At 50.5% G+C, this 14684-nt stretch overlaps 1 long non-coding RNA gene across 2 annotated transcripts; it reads right to left on the bottom strand.

Annotated features, from left to right (window-relative positions):
• Positions 1 to 520: 520 nt before the first annotated feature.
• Positions 521 to 9094, bottom strand: LOC144584677 (uncharacterized). Of its 2 annotated transcripts, XR_013539088.1 has the most exons (3): positions 8828 to 9094; positions 2857 to 2992; positions 521 to 1355 (listed from the first exon to the last, which is right to left on the bottom strand). It is a non-coding gene; the product is annotated as an uncharacterized LOC144584677 (long non-coding RNA). The 2 variants fall into 2 exon arrangements; XR_013539087.1 differs by lacking the exon at positions 8828 to 9094 and having other exon boundaries at positions 2857 to 3119.
• Between the last annotated feature and the right edge of the window lie 5590 nt (positions 9095 to 14684).

Here is a 14684-nt window from a genome sequence, read left to right as displayed (position 1 = left end):
CTTCCTGACATTCCTCAGGGGCCCCACTGTTGTACCTGATGAGCTGTCAATAAATGTAAGGGAGACCCCAAGTAAAATATACGTCCCTCTGGAGATGGTGATTCCTCCTGATAAACATTCAGACCGGACCAAGTGGAGAGATAAAATTAACTGTCTGATGTGGAAGTTAAACGGGGGCTGCTATAAGTCATAAGGAAACAACACAGAGTTCTAACAAATAAATTTTAATCAGAGATTTATAGGGTCTGGACATGAACATTTTCACCTCCTAAACTCAAACAGAATTGGTATTGTGAAAGAAGAGCAGAGGTCGGAGAACCTTTTTTTTTAAAAAAAGCTATAGCTACAGAAATCCCTGGTCTCAGGCATTCTGAGAATTGTGTAATGGAACAACTAACTTCTCTCAACTGTGAGGAGGAGCAGAAAGGAATACTGGCCTGTTACTACTTCAAACTACTACGTCTGTTACAACTTTGACCCAACATGACTAAACAACAAACTACTTCAAAACAGAATGAACTGTCAATTTACATATCTGTATTTATTTTAGTCATTGTACAATGCCTTGTGATTTTTATTGGGTGAAAGGTGGGATATACTGTAAACTAAGAAACTAACCAACAAGTAAATAAATATTTTTGGGGGAAGTGGGGGAAGGACAGCAATGAAAACAAGTAATGATATTAATAACAACAATAAAATAATTATTGGTGAACAGGAATAATAAAAACATTTGAATGTTAATAATGAATAGTAATAATAACAGCGGTAAGAAGAACATGAAGAATACTGTCATTGGATTCTCGAAGGCTTTTATGGTTGGTATCCGATGGTACTAGGTTTTTTGGGCTGTCTGGCCATGTTCTTGAAGATTTTCTTCCTAACATTTTGCCTGTCTCTGTGGCCAGCATCTTCAGAGGACAGGAGTCAGAACTGACTGTGCTCTGAAGATGCTGGCCACAGAGACTAGCGAAACATTAGGAAGAAAAACCTCAAGAACATGGCCAGACAGCCCGAAAAACCTACAACAACCAATATTGTCATTGTTTTCATGTTGTTTTTACATTTGTGGTGCTGGCTGGATAGCTCAATGCTTTAGGTATCTGGTTGTGAGTTCAGTTCTCCCACTGTGATTCCCCACAGCATTTCATCTCCCCAGTGTGGGTTCTGAGATGTGTGGTCAGGTGACCGCTCTTACTGAAACTCTTTCCACATTCCATGCATTTATATGGTTTCTCCCCAGTGTGAGTTCTTTGATGTGAACTCAGTGTACTCCTCTGACTGAAGCTCAATCCACATTCCATGCATTTATACGGCTTTTCATCTGGGTGGATTCCCGTTGTCCTCTTCATTACCTGATGGAGAGGAAAAAAAGAGATGAAAGAGGAGTGTAACATAAAAGAAATACCTTATTTGTTTGGATGAGTCCAAATCCCCAGGGCCAGATGAACTGTATCCATGGATATTGAAGGAAAGGGCTGAAGAAATTACAGAAGCCCTGTCTAATATTCTCTTGTTGTCAGGGGAGATGGGTGATCAGCCAGGCAGGTCACTCAGGGGGATGGATGAACAAGCCAAGCTTTTATTTCCTTTTTTTTCACCCTGTGCAACCCTGAGTGACCACTGGGACACCAATCTCAACACAAAATGGGGGGACTGGGAAGAAAAGACTCCAGTCATTGGCAGGCAGGCTTTTTCTGAATTGCCTCCTTGGTCATTCCAAACTCTTCAGCCAAGCTCCGGGTAGCACAAGGAAAATTAAATAATGGTCAACAGAGAGGCGTCTTTGTCTCCTGTGGTCCCATGGATGGAAAGTTATGTTGTATCTGGACACAGCACACAATGCTTTAATCTACTTAGTCTTTCTCTCTCCTATTTTCCTTTCCCTCCTGAGGTAGCGTGGCTCTGTGTCCGTACTTTCCTGAGAGGGCTTCTCTCCTTGAAGACATCTCCTTGTGTGGGGGATTCCCCCTGCTTGAAGAACAGCTGTGTCTCCACAAACACACACCCAGTTTAAAGATCAAGAATACCAAAAAAGCGGGCTTTCGTTAACCTGTGTAGGCAGAGTACTTGGGCAATAGGCTGAGTGATGGACATACAGGTCCATCACTCATAGAGTACAGGTAGAGATGGGCAAAAATCAGAACAATGGTGATTGATTTTGATTCGCGATTCATCAAGGTCAACGAATCACAAATTACAAGTTTACATTTTTTTCCTGATGAATCGAATTGATTCATCAATTGGTTTTTTTAAAATTAAAACCAAATAAAATGCCCCCAGAGCACCTAGAAACACCAAATTCATAAGGAAGCTTCTCCTGACTCTACTGTACAAGCCCTGCAGGTTTGGTGGGGTTTGGGTTTCGGACATCCATGTTATGCACCCACAAGTTGGGCTCCCCAGAAAAGTCCCCCCCAGGCAACTAGAGACAGCAAAATCACAGAAAAGATTCTAATGACTCTCCTCTACAATTCCTCTGTGCTTGGTGAAGACTGGGTTTCAGATATCCAAGTGATACACCCACAAAGTGGGTCACCCCAGGAAAGTGGGGCACCTGATCTTCACCAACCTTGGAAGAACTGTAGCAAAGAGTCACTGGAAGCTTCTCTGTGATTTTGGTGTCTCTAGGTGCCTGGGGGAGTTACGTTTTGGTGTATAATTTGCACATTTGAAGCCCAATCTTCACCAGACTCGAAGGGATTGTAGAGAAGAGCCAGAGGAAGCTTCCCAGCCTTGGGAGGGAGGGAGGGAGAGAGAGGGGGGGAGGGAGGGAGGGAGGGAGAGACCTTTCCCAATCTGCATCAGCCTCCCATCATGCCCCAGCACCCTCCCCGCCCATTTGATCTTACTCACTGTGGTCTCTTCTGGTTAGTGATGCAGGAAAAATGACTGGTCAGATAGAACAAGTTGGTTTTCCAGAACTTTCTGATCTTGTCCTCACCAGACCCCAAGAAATTTTCGAAGGCAGTCTGAAAGCCGATGTCCTAACCTGGGAAGGGGTTTAAAAGGATTAAGGATAAATCAAGTGGTGACCGTATAAGATACCATGTCAGCCTTCTAGTTACTTTTGGATAAGATTGAGAAAGAGAGAGAGAGAGTGGTTGTTGTGGGTTTTTCGGGCTTCTTGGCCGTGTTCTGAAAGTGGTTCTTCCTGATGTTTTGCCAGTCTCTGTCCTCTGCATCTTCAGAGGACAGCAACCTGTGCTCTGGAGCAACCTGTCCTCTGAAGATGCCGGCCACAGAGACTGGCGAAACGTCAGGAAGAACCACTTTCAGAACACGGCCAAGAAGCCCGAAAAACCCAGAACAACCAGTAGATCCCGGCCGTGAAAGCATTCGCGAATACACACACACACACACACAGAGAGAGAGCTTTCCCAATCTGCATCAGCCTCCCATCATGCCCCAGCACCCTCCCCGGCCACCACGTGGAGCTGCCATGCCAGGAGAGTAAACCATCCAGGACATCACCATCAAACTGGGACCCCCTGCTCTGCCAACAAAGAGGCCTCAGTAAGTTTGAGACCCACCATATTCAGGTCTCTTCCTGGAGGCGAATAGCAGTGCAGCATTTATTGAATATTTATTTACTTATAGCAGCACAGCATTTATTGAAATGGTTGGTTGGTTGGACGGTTGATTAAACATCTGTGTATAGACCATACTACTCAGTTCCATGCAATTCAAGGGCTAAGTGTACTTCTGAAGAAAAAGGGTTTTTTTAAAAAAAACACACGTAACAATGCCAGTAACAAGCAACTGGGATCTTGGAAATATAACTAAACACTTCCTAAAAGTAACTTCACAGGCTCTGATCTGTCCATAAAGAGAGAGTTGGAAAGCTAGAGAGGTAGATACACAGAAGCCTATCCCTGCAGCGGTGGATTGACATTACTGTCCAAAATGAAATAGGTTGTTAATCTTTTTCTCTGGAAGCAAATCACAACGGAAGATTGATTGAGGAGAAGCCACAGGGGGATCCTCTCCTGTGTGTGGGTGGGGGGGGGAGGTCTCCTTTCTACCTCTGCCCCCAAACCCCTGGCCTTCCTGGGCCTCTTCACACACACACACACACACACACAAACGAAGGAGGTCCTTCTGAAGAGTCCCCTTCAAACACCTCAGGGGGAGGGGGAGGGGGTCCGAAATAGCCTCAGGGTGGCAGGCCAGGCACCTGGGGGGGTGAAGGGAGGGGGGCCTTTTGCAGATGGGACGGCTCTGAATGGCCAGCCTCTTCCTTGCAGCCAGGAGAGATGGCCAGAGGGGGATCCTCTCCTGTGTGTGTGTGGGTGGGGGGAAGGTCTCCTTTCTGCCTCTGCCCCCAAACCCCTGGCCTTCCTGGGCCTCTTCACACACACACACACAAACACACACACAAACACACACACACACACGAAGGAGGTCCTTCAGAAGAGTCCCCTTCAAACAACTCAGGGGGAGGGGGAGGGGGTCCGAAATAGCCTCAGGGTGGCAGGCCAGGCACCTGGGGGGGGTGAAGGGAGGGGGGCCTTTTGCAGATGGGACGGCTCTGAGTGGCCAGCCTCTTCCTTGCAGCCAGGAGAGATGGCCAGAGGGGGATCCTCTCCTGTGTGTGTGTGGGTGGGGGGGAGGTCTCCTTTCTGCCTCTGCCCCCAAACCCCTGGCCTTCCTGGGCCTCCTTCACACACACACACACAAACACACACAAACACACACACACACACACACACACACAGACGAAGGAGGTCCTTCTGAAGAGTCCCCTTCAAACACCTCAGGGGGAGGGGGAGGGGGTCCGAAATAGCCTCAGGGTGGCAGGCCAGGCACCTGGGGGGGGTGAAGGGAGGGGGGCCTTTTGCAGATGGGACGGCTCTGAGTGGCCAGCCTCTTCCTTGCAGCCAGGAGAGATGGCCAGAGGGGGATCCTCTCCTGTGTGTGGGTGGGGGGGGAGGTCTCCTTTCTGCCTCTGCCCCCAAACCCCTGGCCTTCCTGGGCCTCCTTCACACACACACACACAAACACACACAAACACACACAAACACACACACACACACACACACACACAGACGAAGGAGGTCCTTCTGAAGAGTCCCCTTCAAACACCTCAGGGGGAGGGGGAGGGGGTCCGAAATAGCCTCAGGGTGGCAGGCCAGGCACCTGGAGGGGTGAAGGGAGGGGGGGCTTTTGCAGATGGGACGGCTCTGAATGGCCAGCCTCTTCCTTGCAGCCAGGAGAGATGGCCAGAGGGGGATCCTCTCCTGTGTGTGGGTGGGGGGGAGGTCTCCTTTCTGCCTCTGCCCCCAAACCCCTGGCCTTCCTGGGCCTCTTCACACACACACACACAAACACACACACAAACACACACACACGAAGGAGGTCCTTCAGAAGAGTCCCCTTCAGACACCTCAGGGGGAAGGGGAGGGGGTCCGAAATAGCCTCAGGGTGGCAGGCCAGGCACCTGGGGGGGGTGAAGGGAGGGGGGGCTTTTGCAGATGGGACGGCTCTGAATGGCCAGCCTCTTCCTTGCAGCCAGGAGAGATGGCCAGAGGGGGATCCTCTCCTGTGTGTGGGTGGGTGGGGGGGAGGTCTCCTTTCTGCCTCTGCCCCCAAACCCCTGGCCTTCCTGGGCCTCCTTCACACACACAAACACACACAGACGAAGGAGGTCCTTCTGAAGAGTCCCCTTCAAACACCTCAGGGGGAGGGGGAGGGGGTCCGAAATAGCCTCAGGGTGGCAGGCCAGGCACCTGGGGGGGGTGAAGGGAGGGGGGCCTTTTGCAGATGGGACGGCTCTGAATGGCCAGCCTCTTCCTTGCAGCCAGGAGAGATGGCCAGAGGGGGATCCTCTCCTGTGTGTGGGTGGGGGGGGAGGTCTCCTTTCTGCCTCTGCCCCCAAACCCCTGGCCTTCCTGGGCCTCCTTCACACACACACACACAAACACACACAAACACACACACACACACAAACACACACAGACGAAGGAGGTCCTTCTGAAGAGTCCCCTTCAAACACCTCAGGGGGAGGGGGAGGGGGTCCGAAATAGCCTCAGGGTGGCAGGCCAGGCACCTGGGGGGGGGTGAAGGGAGGGGGGCCTTTTGCAGATGGGACGGCTCTGAATGGCCAGCCTCTTCCTTGCAGCCAGGAGAGATGGCCAGAGGGGGATCCTCTCCTGTGTGTGGGTGGGGGGGGGAGGTCTCCTTTCTGCCTCTGCCCCCAAACCCCTGGCCTTCCTGGGCCTCCTTCACACACACACACACAAACACACACAAACACACACACACACACAAACACACACAGACGAAGGAGGTCCTTCTGAAGAGTCCCCTTCAAACACCTCAGGGGGAGGGGGAGGGGGTCCGAAATAGCCTCAGGGTGGCAGGCCAGGCACCTGGGGGGGGTGAAGGGAGGGGGGCCTTTTGCAGATGGGACGGCTCTGAATGGCCAGCCTCTTCCTTGCAGCCAGGAGAGATGGCCAGAGGGGGATCCTCTCCTGTGTGTGTGTGGGTGGGGGGGAGGTCTCCTTTCTGCCTCTGCCCCCAAACCCCTGGCCTTCCTGGGCCTCCTTCACACACACACACACAAACACACACAAACACACACACACACACACACAGACGAAGGAGGTCCTTCTGAAGAGTCCCCTTCAAACACCTCAGGGGGAGGGGGAGGGGGTCCGAAATAGCCTCAGGGTGGCAGGCCAGGCACCTGGGGGGGGTGAAGGGAGGGGGGTCTTTTGCAGATGGGACGGCTCTGAATGGCCAGCCTCTTCCTTGCAGCCAGGAGAGATGGCCAGAGGGGGATCCTCTCCTGTGTGTGGGTGGGGGGGGGGAGGTCTCCTTTCTGCCTCTGCCCCCAAACCCCTGGCCTACCTGGGTCTCTTCACACACACATACACGAAGGAGGTCCTTCAGAAGAGTCCCCTTCAAACAACTCAGGGGGAGGGGGAGGGGGTCCGAAATAGCCTCAGGGTGGCAAGCCAGGCACCTGGGGGGGGTGAAGGGAGGGGGGTCTTTTGCAGATGGGACGGCTCTGAATGGCCAGCCTCTTCCTTGCAGCCAGGAGAGATGGCCAGAGGGGGATCCTCTCCTGTGTGTGGGTGGGGGGGGAGGTCTCCATTCTGCCTCTGCCCCCAAACCCCTGGCCTTCCTGGGCCTCCTTCACACACACACACACAAACACACACAGACGAAGGAGGTCCTTCTGAAGAGTCCCCTTCAAACACCTCAGGGGGAGGGGGAGGGGGTCCGAAATAGCCTCAGGGTGGCAGGCCAGGCACCTGGGGGGGTGAAGGGAGGGGGGCCTTTTGCAGATGGGACGGCTCTGAATGGCCAGCCTCTTCCTTGCAGCCAGGAGAGATGGCCAGAGGGGGATCCTCTCCTGTGTGTGGGTGGGGGGGGGGAGGTCTCCTTTCTGCCTCTGCCCCCAAACCCCTGGCCTTCCTGGGCCTCCTTCACACACACACACACAAACACACACAAACACACACAAACACACACACACACACACACACACACAGACGAAGGAGGTCCTTCTGAAGAGTCCCCTTCAAACACCTCAGGGGGAGGGGGAGGGGGTCCGAAATAGCCTCAGGGTGGCAGGCCAGGCACCTGGGGGGGGTGAAGGGAGGGGGGCCTTTTGCAGATGGGACGGCTCTGAATGGCCAGCCTCTTCCTTGCAGCCAGGAGAGATGGCCAGAGGGGGATCCTCTCCTGTGTGTGGGTGGGGGGGAGGTCTCCTTTCTGCCTCTGCCCCCAAACCCCTGGCCTTCCTGGGCCTCCTTCACACACACACACACAAACACACACACACACACACACACACACACACACACACACACACACACACAGACGAAGGAGGTCCTTCTGAAGAGTCCCCTTCAAACACCTCAGGGGGAGGGGGAGGGGGTCCGAAATAGCCTCAGGGTGGCAGGCCAGGCACCTGGGGGGGGTGAAGGGAGGGGGGCCTTTTGCAGATGGGACGGCTCTGAATGGCCAGCCTCTTCCTTGCAGCCAGGAGAGATGGCCAGAGGGGGATCCTCTCCTGTGTGTGGGTGGGGGGGGGAGGTCTCCTTTCTGCCTCTGCCCCCAAACCCCTGGCCTTCCTGGGCCTCCTTCACACACACACACACAAACACACACACACACACACACACACACACACACACACAGACGAAGGAGGTCCTTCTGAAGAGTCCCCTTCAAACACCTCAGGGGGAGGGGGAGGGGGTCCGAAATAGCCTCAGGGTGGCAGGCCAGGCACCTGGGGGGGGTGAAGGGAGGGGGGCCTTTTGCAGATGGGACGGCTCTGAATGGCCAGCCTCTTCCTTGCAGCCAGGAGAGATGGCCAGAGGGGGATCCTCTCCTGTGTGTGTGTGGGTGGGGGGGAGGTCTCCTTTCTGCCTCTGCCCCCAAACCCCTGGCCTTCCTGGGCCTCTTCTCACTCACACACACACACACACACACACACACACACACACACACACACACACACACACACACACACACACACACACAAAGGAGGTCCTTCAGAAGAGTCCCCTTCAAACACCTCAGGGGGAAGGGGAGGGGGGTCCAGAAGCGCCTCAGGCCAGGCACCTCGGGGGGGGGGAAGAGGAGGGAGGGAGCCCCATGCCCCCCCAGGAGACCCCCCCTCTTCTTCCCCAAACAGCCCCACTTCTGTGAGACCTTCGAGTGTCCCCCCCTCTTTTCAACCCCCTCCCTTCCTCCTGCACCCCATAGCCCGCTTCCCACCTGGGGGGGAGAGGCTTGGGGGGAAAAAAGGCACCCCCTCTGCCACCCCACAGGCAACTCTGCCAAGATCTGAGGAAAGCTGAGGAGGACCCACCGAGACAGGCCACCGAGTCTGGGCTCAAACCACCGCTTTGATAGTTAACGGGTTTTTCCAGAAGGTTCCAGAAGGGAAAGAGGGGAGGGGGGAGGAGGAGCAGGAGGGGCGGAGCCTCAAGGGGTGGGGCAGAAAGAGGAGAGGGGAGACCCAGGTGGGGGTCCCCGAGACCCTCCTTATTCCTCTCCCCCCCAAAAGGGTCCACCAAGCATTTCATGCCCCCCAGGAGTGAGAAACAGGGAGCGCCCTCCAGTGGAGCCCCTTTGCCAGTGCAGCTCAACCTCTTGGGGGGGGAGATGTCCTCCAGCCATTCCCCCTCCCTTGGTGGCCCTCTTGGAGGGGAGCCCCCCCCGTCGTCCCCCCAATGCCAGGGCCAGGGCCCTTCCCCACTGAAAGGAAGGGAACCCGGAATGGATCCATGGGGAGGGGGCGTCTATGGGGAGGGGGAGTCCAAGGGGAAGGGGGCCCCCCAGCAAGGAAGGGGGAGGCAGACCCCCCCAGCTGTGCCCCATCAGCTCACATCACACCCTTTCGGAAGGAAGGAAGGAAGGAAGGAAGGAAGGAGGGAACCTCTTCCCGTCTTAAAACCACCCTTGCAAGATGGAAGGGCGGTTTAAAGAGCAACCTTAAAGCCTGGCTGTTTTGGCAGGCTTTCCCTCCTGTCATCACTTGAATATTTTCCTTTTTGTTTTCCCCATCTTGAACTATATCGCTATTGCTGTTATTTTATTGTATTGTATTGTTTTTAATCCATTTTTTATTGTTATTGTTATTGCTTAATATTTATATTTTCTTTAAAAATAATATTGTGGATATCAATACATTCTTATGTTTTCTGATCTACCTGGGTGCAATTACTTAATACCAAAGTGTGAGGCTGGTGGTAGAAACAGAAAGTAAAATAATGCATGCTTTCCTATGAAAGACTCCCCCACCCCAAATTTGCAGGAGGCATGTAACACCTATAAGCCATAATGAGAGCAGGTCGCTGCAAGAGGGAGCTCTCTCTTCCCCAGCAGCCGGCCATCTGAGAGGAGGAAGAGGGAAAAGGAAGGCAGAAAAGACAGGGAGAGACATGGCTAGTGCTGCTGATTCTAGCCTTGCCTCTTGCCGGTTCTAGCCTTGCCGAAGTCTGATAGGCAATCCCCAACAAATGATAAGGGATTATGACCATAGACTGAAAAAAAAAAGCATTGCCCGCCTCTGCAGTAATCATCTTCATCCAGATAGAAGGATAAATAGAGAGAAGGGCATTATTTCATACCAGTGAACTCAGAGCTGGTTCTGAGACCTTGTCTCCAAGTTAGCAGTTCAGGCGTCTTCTCTAAGAAGTATCTACAATTGTATGTTTTTTATGAAAATCCACAAGTCAGAGACTGCTGGTGGGGGTAGGGTTTGCTATTGGCTTCTTTCTGCCTGAAAGATTACTTTTTTGGACAATAGTTGCCAAAATACCCCAGCCAACATAATGATTGTCCTCCAGTCAGCAGGCAACAGGATGATGGGAAGACGTAGTTCAGAGCATCTGGTGAACCCAGCAGTCATCTACAGTTTTACAGGCTTTATTCTCCTTCGTGTTAATGGGAGTTCAGCCCAAGTGATTCCCTCTTACTAGATCTCTAGGACTTGGTTAAACATAGCCTCCCACACTGATAAATGACTGGGCCCTACTAGTGTCCACGTACCATCAGACTGACTGATCCCTTTGTAGTTCAGCATCATCCCTGAACTTCAGAACTGGAAGAGACCCTACGAATATCAAGGCCAGCCCTTGTCAAGAGAACACAGTGGACCTCCCAGCTTCTGACTCCACCGCCAGATACCTAGACCACTGAGCTCTGCAGCAGCTGAATCTAGCATTTATTCCTTTCTTTCCTTCACTCCCATCATGAAGCTCCTTTGCCCCTGACTCAGCATGTGCAACGGAATCGGTAACGTCTGTTCTTCCAGCCTAGGCTTGGGCTATTCACTTAAAATTTGCCCAAGATAAATTATGCCCTGCTCACTAGTATGTGTGTCATTGCTCGCCATGAACAGCCACCATTAGGTTCACACAGCAGATGCTAATTGCCTGCCGCCTGGTTCATTTCGTTCTGTGTGATGAATTGTGATTGCTAATGAGGCCAGCAACAAACTTTTGGAATTGCACTGACACCGGTTGTATTGCAAACATCTCTAAGTATTGTATTCGCGAAGGCTTTCACGGCCAGGATCTAATGGTTGTTGTGGGTTTTTCGGGCTCTTTGGCCGTGTTCTGAAAGTGGTTCTTCCTAACGTTTCACCAGTCTCTGTGGCCAGCATCTTCAGAGGACAGTTTGCTGGCGAAACGTTAGGAAGAACCACTTTCAGAACACGGCCAAGAAGCCCGAAAAACCCACAACAACCATCTCTAAGTATTCTTAAATCAAAAGTTCCCTTTGTTTCCTGGTCAGCCCCAGTGAGGCATGCTGGAGTTCTCCTTCTCCAGAGAATACGGAGTCCTCTTTTCTCCCCTATTGCTTAGCTGATATCAGAAGGAGTCACTCGTGTAGCTTCCCAGAAGGGGACCACTGGGGAGGCCGAAGCTGCTGTGCAGCATGACAGCAGCTGGGGCGCCGAGGGATGAGGAAGGGTGGCAGATGCCAAACTTTTTCTTCCACAGCAAATCAACCACCGAACCAGCATAAGCAGCTGGACAGAATTCATTAATCCCACTTACTCTGTCTCCCTTTCAGTACTGACCCAGCCCTATCAGTCCCAGGAGGCACCAGCTGTTGCTCTTCCTCCTAGTTCTTGTCCTGGCTACTAGCTGCTCAACGGACAGGCAACGGCAAGAAGGAGCAGAGTTCGGAAGTCAATGCATTACAAGTAATGCTACCTGCAACCAGAGAAAGGTGTGTGTGTGTGTTGCACTACAACTCCCAGAATACCCCAGCCAGTATATGTATATTCTGGGAGTTGCCGTTTGAAAAAAAGGTGTAATATTTCTAATCTCTGCCTGCAATGAGGAACAAGGACATCACAAAGTCCCATTTCAAAACTAACAGAATGAGTAGAAACGATGCATGATACATGGCTGAGATAGCAGTGTTTCCTAGCTTCTTTGAAAAGGTATTTTTAGAAAGATTTTGACATCTTCTGCAGCATCCTTCTGCCAACCCTAAAGCACCCCCTCTTAAAAGCAAACAAAAAGCAAAGAGTTCTTTTTAGAACATTGGAATGAACTGCCACAATTAATTACTTCCTAAACACTGAAATGAGTATTAGGAACAAACTGCTTTTCAGAGGTAGGTTACTAAGCTCTGCGGAGGAAGAACAGCAGCCTTGAGCCTCCCCCTCCAGGTTTGGGGCCTTGGGAGGTGCCCAGTGCTACCAACAACCTGATTGATGCAGGCTTTGAACTCCAGCTCAAAAATGGAATTTTATTTCAGTGGGTTAGGCTTTTATTTTGCAAAAGCACTATACACGAAAAGCAGGACCTGGGCAAACCGATATTGCCTATTACTGTATTTAATGAGTGTTGCTTCTCATCACACTCCTGAAATACCAGCACAGCAGTTAAAACAATGGAAGAATTACAAGTCCAAAGAAAAACAGTATGTAAGATTGTTTTGTACCACATGAAATGGCAAATCAATCAATAGGTATCTTGAAAAACAGAACAAGCCCAATAAACCATTCTTTAATAGGATGTTAATGTCTTGAGATTTGCACTTGAACACACACCGGCCAAAACATGACATTCTATAAGCATCTCTTGATGGAACAAAAAAAGACACAACATTTATAGACCAGGGAATAATGGCTGTTAACCAATCTGTTCATTTAGATGCATGTGTACTTTAATTGAAATTTGCAAGGAAAACACAGTGAAATTAAGTGTTTAGACAGCTGTGCCATTTGCAAACAACGTGGCCAAGGATCCAACTGGATGCTGATGAAATGTAAAGCCTTACTGGTGTAGTGATCTGGGATCCTTGGCTTGTCTAAGCACTGACCTTAGGTGAGCACAGGCTGTCCTCACTGCCACCTAGCTTATGCTTGCACAGAGAAGCCCTGGATATCATTTTGTGCACATGACAGAGAAAGCAAGCTATGTCTGTTATGGTTACTGCAAAACTGGATTGACTCAACATCATCTTGGCTGGTTTATAGCCAGTGTGATGTAGTGGTTACACATATCTCACCAGCATGAGGGAGGCAAATTCCCACCCAAGAAGCAAAGCCCTGGGGCTAGCCATCCTGTCTCAGGCTAGCCTCACAAGTTTGTTGTGCTAATAAAAATGGGATTGGAGGAATATAACCATGGGCTTTTTAGAAGCAAAACAGAATACAGAAAATACAAACAACTAAAAGTAATTTTAAAAGTTCAGGAAAACGTCCTTTAATTTGTTATGAAGTCTGGTTTTTTTAAAAGGAAAGAAGTCAGTATAGGCTGCAATTTGAAGAAAATCCATTGATAAATATTAAAGAACAAATACACTTGTTCTTATTCAGCATCACAAGTCTAGTTCTCACTTGGGTTCTCAACAAGAGTTCTGCGCTGTACTACTTCAGATCACAGGTGAAGGTTAAGAAGCTAGAAATCTTCTCTGTACAAAAATGTCCCTGCACATACATTTTGATGGTACGAGAAGGATCCATTTTAGCAAGCCTCTGCCTACGGTCTGGGGTGGTGTAGCCTAGAAATGGGTTTGATCCCCTTCGTAAGAACAAGGTCTCCAAAAGGAAAAAAACTAACCGTGGTGAGGACTTGGAAGAATTTGCAAGGTTAGGGAACATGTTGGCTGGACAGTCCTGGGAGGTGTCATTCCTAGAAAGAATGTTTCAAACTTCCTTTCTGGATCCTGAACAAATCCTTTCAAATATGATGTCTTCCTTTTAAAATAGCAGCAGCAGCAGCAACAACAACAACATCAGATGACAAATGTCAACAGTAGTGTTTACCTCTGTGAACTGCAGCCTTCCAAAATCACTTGGTGGACTTGCAATTTTGAAAACCTTCTTTGGCATCACCCATGTCTCCAGGGTCTCCAGCTTACTGGCAGCCAGATTGGTAGCATGGTGCTTGATGAGGAAACCCTGGAAATGATCAGCAAGGAAGTAAAGATGCACAGACACAGGATGACCCATTGGGTAGTACCTGGAAAACACAAACGTTTGTTTGAAAGAGACTGATTAAACCACAAAAAGAAATCATGGGATAGCGGCAGAGCAGTGATTTCCAACCTTGGGTCCCAAGATGTTCTTAGACCATAACTCCCAGAACTCCTGGCCAAAACAGTTAGTGGTGAAAGCTTCTGGGAGTTTTAATAGCTAGATATTGAAGTAGATTTTATTGCTATCGTGGTATTAGTCTCATGTGAACACAGATGACCCAGTGTATAAAGGATAGGTGTTTTCAGGAATCAGCTTCATGTTTAAGAGCAGTGGTCCCCAACCTTGGGCCTCCAGATGTTCTTGGACTTCAACTCCCAGAAATCCTGGCCAGCAGAGGTGGTGGTGAAGGCTTCTGGGAGTTGTAATCCACAGGAACATCTGGAGGCCCAAGGTTGGAGACCACTGTTTTAGAGGGCCTTTGGCAAATGTCTTCTGGCTGGCCCCTTAACTGAGTGCACTCTGAAAATGTACAGCAGATGAACAGTCACCAGGCATCTGGATCAGACATTTGAATTCCCCAGAGTCCCATAGCATGGGATAAGGGAGCTCTGTGGGAAATTTAAGCAGTGCCTCCAAAACACAGTTACTTTTCAAAAGGAGGTCCAGGACAAAGGTTAACCGATGGACTGTGTTAAGCCCCAGTGTGTAATCCAGTACATGAGATGCTGGGCCTAGCTGCCTGATTGCCAATTAGGAAGGTAAAAAAACGTAAGATGAA

This window comes from Pogona vitticeps, chromosome 13 (assembly GCF_051106095.1).
Source record: "Pogona vitticeps strain Pit_001003342236 chromosome 13, PviZW2.1, whole genome shotgun sequence".
Lineage (NCBI taxonomy): Eukaryota > Metazoa > Chordata > Lepidosauria > Squamata > Agamidae > Pogona > Pogona vitticeps.
Note: the sequence above shows the minus strand (reverse complement) of the source record. Positions and strands in the feature narration are given on the sequence as shown.